At 46.3% G+C, this 10,967-nt stretch overlaps 2 long non-coding RNA genes across 2 annotated transcripts; one reads left to right on the top strand and one right to left on the bottom strand.

Moving 5' to 3' along the window:
- Positions 1–2,213: 2,213 nt before the first annotated feature.
- Positions 2,214–5,761, bottom strand: LOC131483657 (uncharacterized). Its single transcript, XR_009247839.1, has 2 exons — positions 3,805–5,761; positions 2,214–3,104 (listed from the first exon to the last, which is right to left on the bottom strand). It is a non-coding gene; the product is annotated as an uncharacterized LOC131483657 (long non-coding RNA).
- Positions 4,531–9,452, top strand: LOC131483656 (uncharacterized). Its single transcript, XR_009247838.1, has 3 exons — positions 4,531–4,611; positions 8,331–8,476; positions 9,266–9,452. It is a non-coding gene; the product is annotated as an uncharacterized LOC131483656 (long non-coding RNA).
- Positions 9,453–10,967: the final 1,515 nt, after the last annotated feature.

Genomic DNA, 10,967 nt, shown 5'->3' with positions numbered 1-10,967 from the left:
CTCTACCGACTGAGCCACCCATGTGCCGCTCAAGTTTGATTTTTAAAGCGATAGCTGAATATATGTTGTTAACTATCTCTAAACTGTTTTGTTTTATATACTTTTCCTTTAGAATCTAATTCTGTCTCTCTCCTTGCGGTTTTGCTAAAAGGCTCATAGGTCACATGAATTAACTTCACAAAAATACCAGGATCAGGATATATGTAGTCACCACATGTCACAGTTAACAAAGAGGTAATTACGTCTGTCTCCAGTGACTTGGATCTTGCCTCTAAGTGACACGCTTGGATAGTGCAGATGCTGTGACTTTCCAGAGGGAAATACCTCAGAAAAGGAGAGCCTCTGAGTTGGTGTCTCGGGACCTCCCACACTTCGTGTCTTCTGACGAATTCTTTATGTATGGGCACGATAGCAAGGCAATTGAAGAATGTCACAATTACGCTTACAATTTGCATTTTATATTCGTCAACTCATTCACAGCCCAGCGCGTAGTTTTACTGACTCTAGGCTATGTTCTTTGGGATAGCAGGGTCCCAACTGAACCCAACATGGACACTTCTCTAGGAAACACGGTAAAAAGGTGCATGTAAAAGTAACAATATCGTAAGATAGAAAATAGTGACCAGTGAATCAGGACCTGGGAGGTATACAGAGATGTAGATGATATGTTTTGTTTATGTATTTCATGTCCGGAACAAACAACAACAACACGTTATATTTAAAAAAAATTTTTTTAACATTTATTCATTTTTTTTTTAATTTTTTTTAACGTTTATTTATTTTTGAAACCGAGAGAGACAGAGCATGAACAGGGGGAGGGTCAGAGAGAGGGAGATACAGAATCTGAAACAGGCTCCAGGCTCCGAGCTGTCAGCACAGAGCCCGACGCGGGGCTCGAACTCACGGACCGTGAGATCATGACCTGAGCCGAAGCCGGCCACTCAACCGACTGAGCCACCCAGGCACCCCTAACATTTATTCATTTTTGAGAGACAGAGAGACAGAGCATGAACGGGGGAGGGGCAGAGAGAGAGGGAGACACAGAATCCGAAGCAGGCTCCAGGCTCCGAGCTGTCTGCACAGAGCCTGACGCGAGGCTCAAACTCACGGACCACGAGATCATGACCTGAACAGAAGTCGGACGCTTAACCGACTGAGCCACCCAGGCACCCCAACGCGTTATATTTTAGACGCAAGAGTATTAAGAACATTCTGAGTACAAACAGAAGTGGCAAATCATGACATAAACATATAGCTAACCCCGGCCAAAACTACCTGCCTTCCCTATTGTTTTAAATAATGGGTTGATTTCGGGAGCTACGCATCAGCTTACTTGAGTCTGCCGAATTGATTCCAAGCATGTGCGTACGATGAGCATGTTTCCAAGTGCTTGTAATTTTACCTGGTAAAATACTATTTCCTGAGCCACCGTGGCCAGGCGTGAGGGCAGGAGAATAAAGTCTACACTGCAATATATAGATGTTGCTTTTCTCTATGTCTACACCCTGCGTTTCCTTCCCCAGCAGCAGCACGTCACGGAAAGCCTATTGGCATTTGCGACCGCAGAAACCGCCCCCCCAGCAAACCCCAGCACCTGCCTGCCAGGTGAGCCACGACCTCTCCCAGGGCCACACCATGCTGGCCGTCACGGGGCTTCCCACGGCTAGCACGGGGCAGGTCACAGGGAGGTAGCTGCTATGGACTGGATTCGTTCGGTGTCAGGCAGTATTTAGGGTCTGGTTCCATGACTTGCGTTACCTAAGTCGCGATCGTAATAAAGATTTCAGAAAGTTCTTGAAGTGTTTGTTTTAGGGAAGGAAGGATGTAAGAACAATCGAGGTGTGACGAAATCGCTTTGGACTGATTCGCGAAAGAAAATCTGAGTCCAAAACGTTTGCGCTTGTTTTCTGCTCACTTACACAGCAGTGAGTGAGGTGGAGCTTTAGTGTGAGCTCTGCATTAGGACAGTCCGTGCAGGGCATCTGGGGGCTCGGTCGGTTGGGCGTCCGACTTCGGCTCAGGTCACGATCTCGCGGGCTGGTGGGTTCGAGCCCCGCGGCGGGCTCTGTGCTGACAGCTCAGAGCCCGGAGCTGCTTTGGATTCTGTGTCTCCCTCTCTCTCTGCCCCTTCCCTGCTCCTGATCGCTCTCTCGCTCTCTCACTCTCTCAAAAATAAACATTTAAAAAATTTAAAAAAAAGATTTTAATCTTGCTTCTGTTAAGATTTTTATCAGTGCTGTAATTCACACTAAAGCATGAAGGGCTGCTTACATTATGTCACACCTTCCTGGTGCGTAATCGAGATAACGGAATGAATGTCCGTTCAGTCTCAGCTAGATGGGGAGGCCGAGGTGACGCGGAGGGGACTCTGGAGTGTCTACACCCCATCTCCCACCCCTGGCCTGCTTATTCGACTCATGAGTCTAGCTGTATACTGACCTATAGCATAGGTTTCCTAGCGAGCTCCCTTTTTGAAAATAAGAAGCCACGAATATTCTTTTTGAAAGCGTTAATCTCTTCTTTATCCCACGTGGATTTTGCCTCAGCGGGGAAACCACTCATGTATTCTTACATTTCTGTTTATTCCTGCACGTCAGAGCAATCTTGGTAATCTTCGTGCCTTCTGGAAACTGAGGAGAGACTTTCTACAACGCTTTGAAGAAAGGAGAAAACAGCAACGTGGATAAGACGTGAGGAGGGTGTTGAAAGACAGTATCTTCGGTATCTTCGGGAATAACAATTAGGAACACAATAAAACCCATTTATCTCAGGTTTTCAATGAGAAAATAATTATTTGGTTCACAAAGAGACATTACCACTATGGGCCTGAGAAATCAGCTGTGTTTAGGGTGGAGATCCCCTCCTCTGAAGTTATTTTATGTGACAGTCTTCCAGAAGCCCCCATTTTCCATCACGAAAAATGCACTTCTTGGGGCCCAGGGTAGGACTTGGGGTGGGGGGGGGGGGCATGGCGATGGTCAAACCCACAGGTACACAGCACACTCTTCTCTGAACAGCACTACATGAGTGAGTTTTCAGATTGCTTCTGAACCTTCGAGGATGGCTGAAAGGAAGGTTCTGGGGGACTTTGAAGGAGAGTGGATCTGTAATGAGCAGGGAAAGAAAACAAAAGGCAAAAATGTAAAGTTACACTGAGGCAATGTGGCAGAATGCCTCGGTCGAGGGGTTCTCCAGGGAAGGAAAGAAGGCCGACGCAACGGCCAGTTTGTCTCTGGGACTATTCTGTCTGCACCATTCCGGTAAAGAGGAAAATGAGGACACACAGAGTGCCACCCACATTCGGACAATGGCTTGCTTTCTGTTGGGGATTGCACGCATCCATCAGAAAGCAGGGGACACTCACCCCAGTGTGTGACTCATGTCAGGGACACAGTGAATCCTTGTTGGGAGAATGAACAAAAGCATGAATACAATCATCTAATTTTAATTTTAGGATTTCCTGACATTCCAGAAAGACATTTTATGTTCTTTTAATGTAAGCAATAACACGTCTAGATGTGCTAGATTTTTTTTTACAGTCCCCAAAAATAATGCAGGAAAACAAAAGAGCAGGAATTAGGAATCCAAGCCAACTGTCACTATTTATAGTGCACTGAGAAATATCTCGCAGAACTCCTTATCAAGTGCTTTTTTTCTCCCCCCCCCCCCACCCCACTGGAAGGATAACCTCTGATGGTCAAGGGAGTTGGAGGAAAGAACGAAAAATGATAAAATATGCAGACAGACTTAGAAATTTGGAGGAAAACCAGAGCAGGGAAATGTATTTTAAAACAGTCTCTTCACCTAAATGGTAGATCAATCCAGTTGAAAAGTCACGTCCGTGGATTTCACAGTAACAGCAACAAACTCTGGGTTACAGAGCGTGACTTAGTATCCTTTTGGAGAGATGCCGGGATTCGTCACAGCGTCACTGGGAACAGCCGTGCACACAGAATGAACCAGCCGAAGAACTCAAGGAACCCTGTTGTACTGCTCACAGATTTCAGTCAAGTGGCTCCCCCATGAGAAGAGCGAATGGCAAGGGCATTGTTTGCCTGGTTTGCTGGCTGTGAGAGTTTAAAACCGCTTTGGAAAAATACACAGCACACGATGGGTGTGCTTTGTGATCCTCCTTGCCTGTAGTTCACTCGTTCCACAGATATTTTTGAGAGCCCGTTACGTGCCAGGCGATGTGCAAGGTGCTGCAGAGAGAGCGCCAGGAACGTGCATCTCTGACCGCGAAGGCTTCGTGCGTGGAGGAAGGGGAGGGGACGAGGGAGGAATAAACATACAGACACTAGAGATAAAATGTCCCGTCAGGCGAAGGGGGAAGGCAGAGGAAGCATTTGCTACTTTTTGCTACTTTTACTCTGTGGACGTGATTTTTCAGCCAAGCCTGAGGGAAGTGAGGAGTGAGCACTGAGGACACCTGGAGAAGAGGAGTCCAGGCTGAGGGAGCTGCCGTGCAAAGGCCCTGAGGCCAGCTTGTCCTTGAAGGGTGGAGAGAAGAACAGAGTCTCGGGTGGAGGAGGAGGGTGCAGAGGTCGTCGGGAGAGGACAATGCTGAGAGCGGTGTGATGAAGGGTCGGTCCCATGGACCCTGGGAGCCAGGTGAGGCCGCCAGGGAACCTCCCACAGCAGATCCTCTTAGGGACTCTGACAAACGTGGCTGGACAGTTCTAGATTTACTGAACATTGGAAAATTCACTTGCTCTACTTTTTTTTTTAATATTTATTTTTGAGAGAGACAGAGCACAAGTGGGTGAAGAGGCAGAGAGAGAGGGTGACACAGAATCTGGAGTAGGCTTCAGGCTCCGAGCTGTCAGCAGTGAGCCTGACGCAGGGCTCGAACTCACGGACTGTGAGATCATGACCTGAGCCGAAGTCTGACGCTTGACCAACTGAGCCCCCCAGGCGCCCCCACTGTCGCTATTTCTGACACCAAACGTGTGGGTTTTCCACACCAAGCAGTTTGTAAGTTCTCTGTAGGTACCAACTGACTGTCCTACAGTTTGACTCCAATATGCCACGAAGCACCCAAAGTTAGTATAGACCACACAGGTGACGGGCTCAGTCCGAACATGGCCTCCATTTCACATTGCCGGTCTCAAGTCGGGGCTCCCCAGGATACCCACACTTCTCTCTGAGTCAGCAACACGTCCCCCTTTCAGGTTCAGTAATTTGCTATCAATGCTCACCAAACTCAAGGAAACAACGTACTTACATTCACTGGCTTATAAAGAATACGATCAGGGATACAGATGAATGGCAGATGAACAGGTACAGAGGGTGAATTCTGCAAAGGTCCTGGGTGCAAGGGCGTCTGTCTCCGTGGGGTTGGCGTGTCTCATCCCACCCCTTAGGGTGTGTTTAGCAACCTGAAGCTCTCCAAACCCCATAGATTGGGGATTTTGAGAGAGGGTTCGCCACGCAGGTAATGACCCAGTATTGACTCACTCTCTAGCTCCTTCTCCGCTCTCCAGAGGATGGGGTGGGGCTGAAATTTCCAAGCTGCCAATCATGGCTTGGCCTTTCTGGTGACCAGCCCTCATCCAGGAGGTCGCCGAGTGTTGCTTTGTGACAACAAACGATGCTCCTATCACCCAGGAGATCCCGGAGCTCTAGGTGAGATGCTCCTGTCTGCCCCAGTAGTCAGGGAAGTCAAGACTTTGAGGAGTTCTGGGTCAGGAACCAAGGACGGGTAGCTCTACGTGTCTCTTACTGTGTCACACTTGCCCTTGCAAGGCTTCAAGAGCTAGGATTCTGCAACCCTCTGTCTCTGTTCAGCCTTCTTTTCTTAGTAAATAATCAAGTTGCATAAGCTCACACAGAAGAGCACCATCATCGATATTAAAACTGACCAGTTGGGGCACCTGGGTGGCTCAGTCTGTTGGGTGTCTGACTTTCACACAGGTCATGATCTCACAGTTCGTGAGTTCAAACCCCATGTCAAGTTCTCCCTCTCTGTCTCTGCCCTTTCTCTCTCTCTCTCTCCCTTCTCTCTCTCTCTCTCTCTCTCTCCCCAAAATAAACAAACATTAAAAAAAATTTTTTTTAATTAAAAAAAAATAAAACTGACCAGTTGAATGAAACCAAAACCACACCGTTATTACTTCCTGAAACAAACCATTCTAGAATAACACCTGGCGGAGTGCTCTAGAAATATAAATACGAGCGGTAAATGGTGTTGATAGAGATGGCCGGGTGAGAGCAGACACTTGAGAGGGATGTACATTTAAATCAGTCCCACACATCTGTCCCATGACGCCTAGATCATGTCTGATGACTTACATCAATTAATTCGGATATCACACCTTCCGAAATAATATAACTAAATATCTAGGTCATTTATTTGGTGTCTACAACCACATATAGCTTCACGCTAGCTGGACACTGACTGTACTGTAAGCATTCCACGTGCGTGCTGGGCGACAGGAATGGCTGGTAAGACGTTTGCAAACCCCGACACAGCACCGGGGCTGTACCCGTATCTTCCGATTTAGTTCACAGACTCCACGAGGACAGGCTTGTTTCCACCGCTCTTGGCATCTCTTGTCTGGACGAGCGCAGTGACTTTGGCAGAGCAGGTATGAGATGACTGTGGATTGACTGAGGGAGGTAGGAAAAAACGTGAAGTTCCACCAGTGTGATGGTGCACAGTCTACTTCGCTGATAACCTCCAGCAGAGATTTGACCCGGACTCCCGTTCAGTGCTGGGTTTGCAACACGATGAGTTTGCTCCTCTTTCTTTTCAAGTTTCCCCAACCATCAGCAGAGTGAACCCTGTCCTAACAGTGGGGAGGCCCAAAGTCCCTGGGTGTGCCTCCCCTTTAGCCCCATGGCCCGAGCACATGGGCATAGCAAGGGGATTTCACGGAAACTTCCCTGAGTCTCGTCTGCGTTGTGTCTGGTATTGAGAACTCGCACAAATGATCGATGACACCAAGTTATTTGGGGTCTTCTCCTTGTTTGAAGAGTAGTGAGAGTTTTTCCTCTAAGAGCTACACGGGATTTGGATAGCGTAAGTGTAGACCATAGGCATGTGCCTTTACACATGAATTTGAAGCTACTGAGATAATTTTAAAGCTTGTTTGGAGCTTATGCAGAGAGAGAAGACCTCAGGAGAAACACTGTTCTGTATGTTGGGTTTGTTTTTTAAGTTTATTTATTTTGAGACAAACAGAGAGAGGGCAAGCAGGGGAGGGGCAGAGAGAGAGGAAGAGAGAGAATCCCAAGCAGGCTCCAGACTGTCAGCCCAGAGCCCGATGTGGGGCTTGAACCCATGAACTGTGAGATCATGCATGACCTGCGGCGAAACCGAGTTGGACGCCTAACCGACTAAGCCACCCAGGTGCCCTGTATTTGGGGTTTTACCCCATAAAAGGGATAGGAAAAAATTAGTCAGTCCTATTAATTTTGCATGAATGTGCGCGGCCCATCCTTGTGATACAGTTAGCTTCTGGAGTATGTAACTTTGCTAGTTATTCAGAAACAGTACAACATTTTCCGCTGAAAGAAAATTGTTTTGGAAAAAAAATTTCTGGGCCCACTGTAAGTTGCGCACAAGACATATGTCACTCAGAATGAAGTGCTTTCAAACAGCATGATGGTTGTCGTTAAACATATGTAGACAATTCTGAAATTAGATTCCTTCCTCAAAATGTCCAAACTGCATATTAAACAGGAAACGGGTGGAACCGTAAAAACGGTCACGCGCTCAGAATGAGGACGTAAGTCACTACCACTCTGACTGTCACTTCTGTTTGGCCCTTTGCAAGTAATCCTTCCCTACCTGGCCGCGGATAGAGGGAGGCGGGTGCCCCATCCACCATCATATCGGCGTCATCGTGTGGAGTCCCAGGAGCCGCCAAAGCACAAAGGCATCGCTTTTGGTTTGCTTTTGGTTTGCTGTCTGTTGCTGCGTTGTCCAACGAGATAGAGCAGCTTTGGACATATGTCATATTTATACCCTTTATCATGTGCATATAAATACGTACGTGTATGCACATGTAAGCTAATGTATATGTGCACACATGTGTTACACCCGCAAGCATCTATATTACCGAGTGGGAAAACTCTAAAGATTTTCAAAGTTGTGACAACAAACTCAAATGATGCCATTGGGTGGCTAGAACGTTCCGGCTGGACGTCTCGAGGATAACTTTCTGCACCAGAAATTTCTGTGTTGTTCCGTGCACACAGATAAGACACTGACAGTTCAGTGTTGGAATGTTCCTTAATCTGTTCGTTGGGGTCTGGTATTGAAAGGATCAGGGACTGCTCTGGGAAAACGTTCAGTGATTCGAGCTACTCTGGGCTTATTTCTTCAGACTCGAGCATCATGAACTTGTCTTCCTACGCACCCCAGCGAAGGCAGTGGCCCGGGGCAAAGACCGAAGGCCAAGTGCGTGTTGTTTTACAAGCCTGCATCGGTTCACAAGACCAAAGGATTCGAGCTGAAGGGGATAGCAGCAATGTGAGGAATCGGACATTCCGCACATGGCCCCTCAAGACCTATTGGTGGACCCCCATAGTTAATACACATCTGCCTTTGCATGAATGGCAGGACGGGAGGGGGCTGGGGAGGATCAGGAACTTGTTGGAGCTCTTTCTTCCAGGATGCGAGATGTTTCTATAGTCGTGTGCAAGCCACTGGAGTATAATTTAGAAAAAGAAAATAATTATTTGCTAGCAAGGGCGATTACCGTTTTTTAAAGTTTTTTTTTAAAGTTTTTTATTTTATAGTCACAAACAGAGAGGGAGGCAGGCGAATTATAAGAGACTTTTTTTTTTTTTAATTTATTTTTGGGACAGAGAGAGACAGAGCATGAACGGGGGAGGGGCAGAGAGAGAGGGAGACACAGAATCGGAAACAGGCTCCAGGCTCCGAGCCGTCGGCCCGGAGCCTGACGCGGGGCTCGAACTCACGGACCGCGAGATCGTGACCTGGCTGAAGTCGGACGCTTAACCGACTGCGCCACCCAGGCACCCCTATAAGAGAGTCTTAAATACAGAGAACAAACTGAGGGTGTATGAGGGGGTGGGGGAGAAGGAGAAATGAGGGACGGGCATTGAGGAGGACACCTGTTGGGATGAGCACTGGGTGTCCTATGGAAGTGATGAACCATGGGAATCTACCCCAAAAACCAAGAGCACAGTGTATACACTGTAGGTTAACCGATTTGTCAATAAGTTATATTTAAAAATAAATTAATTAATAAAATTAAATTAAATAAAAGTTTTTTGTTTTTTTTTTTTATTTTAGGGGCACCTTGGTGGCTCGTTCAGTTAAGCATGCAACTCTTGATCTTGGCTCAGGTCACAATCTTGCAGTTTGTGAGTTCAAGCCCCGTGTCAGGCTCTACGCTGACCCTGCGGAGCCTGCTTGGGATTCTCTCTCTCTCCCTCTCTCTCTACCCCTCCCCCACTCACTCATGCTCTCTCTCTCTCAATCTCTCACAAAATAAATAAATAAACTTTAAAAATGTTTTTATCTCAATCCCAGTTGGTTAGCTAATATAGTGTAAGATTAGTTGCAGGTGTACAATATAGCGATTCAATGCTTTCAGACATCGCCCGGTGTTCATCACGACAAGTGCTCTCCTTCGTCCCCATCATCTATTTCTCCCATCCCTCCACCTCCTACCCTCTGGTGACCAGCAGTTTGCTCTCTATAGCTAACAGTCTGTTTCTTGGTTTGTGTCCCTCTCTTTTTTTCTCCTTTGCTCATTTGTTTGGTTTCTTAAATTCCACAGATGAGTGAAATCATCTGGTATTTGTCTTTCTCTGACTGTCTTATTTTGCTTAGCATAATACATTCTAGCTCCATCCACATCACTGCAAATGGCAAGATTTCATATTTGGTTATGGCTGAGTAATATTCCGTTGTACGTGTGTACACCATGTATGTATATTCCACATCTTCTTTATCCACTCGTCAGTCGGTGGACACTTGGGCTTCTTCCATAGTTTGGCTATTGTGAATAATCCTGCTGTAAACACAAGGGTGCATGTATCCCTCTGAATTCGTGCTTTTGTATTCTTTGGCTAACTACCCAGTAGTGAGATCGCTAGACCACAGAGTAGTTCTATTTTTCACTTTCTGAGGAAACTTCATACCGTCCTCTACAGTTGCGACACCAGTTTGCATTCCCAGTTCTTAATGTATTTTGGATACTAAGCCTTTCATGCACATTTTATTTGCAAATATCTTCTCCCACTCCATAGGTTGCCTTTTAGTTTTGTTGATGGTTTCCTTCATGGTGCAGAAGCTTTTTCTTTTGATGTGGTCCCAATAGTTCACTTTTGCTTTTGTTTTCCTTGCCTCAGGAGACGTATCCAGAAAAATGTTGCTATGGCCAGCGTCAGAAAAATTACCGTCTTTGCCCTTTTCTGGGATTTTTATGGTTTCGGGTCTCACATTTGGGTTTTTGATCAATCCAGTCTGAGGTTATTTTTGTGGATGGTGTAAGAAAGGGTCCAGTTTCACTCTTTTGCATGTAGCTGTGCAGTTTCCCGAAAACCATTCGTTGACTGTCTTTTTCCCCATTGCATATTCTTGCCTCCTTTGCAAGGGCAATGAGTTTTAAGTTCTGGGTACAAATGTTAATAATTGCTTTCTGTATGACAGCATTAAAGAACTGAGTCACGGTATAGATTAGCCTATCTGCACATATACACATATGAAAGATATGTATTTACGTACACACACATATACATATGGATATATATGGATCGATCTATGTAAGCTTGGGGAAGGTGAGTACAGGAGGTAGAGAGAAGCATCACGTAGAGAAACGTAAAGATAAACCAGAGGGGTAATTAATACGGTTAACCCTCTTTCCCTTTAAAATGTCCCACCTATGATTATTTTCAGGAGTGTTTGTAGGGTTTTAGAAAGAAGGGCACTTTGCCTGCTGAGTCCACTACTTATAAAGTGATTAGGGACTCAAGGAACTCTCCAGGCA

This window comes from Neofelis nebulosa, chromosome 8 (assembly GCF_028018385.1).
Source record: "Neofelis nebulosa isolate mNeoNeb1 chromosome 8, mNeoNeb1.pri, whole genome shotgun sequence".
Taxonomy (NCBI): domain Eukaryota; kingdom Metazoa; phylum Chordata; class Mammalia; order Carnivora; family Felidae; genus Neofelis; species Neofelis nebulosa.
Note: the sequence above shows the minus strand (reverse complement) of the source record. Positions and strands in the feature narration are given on the sequence as shown.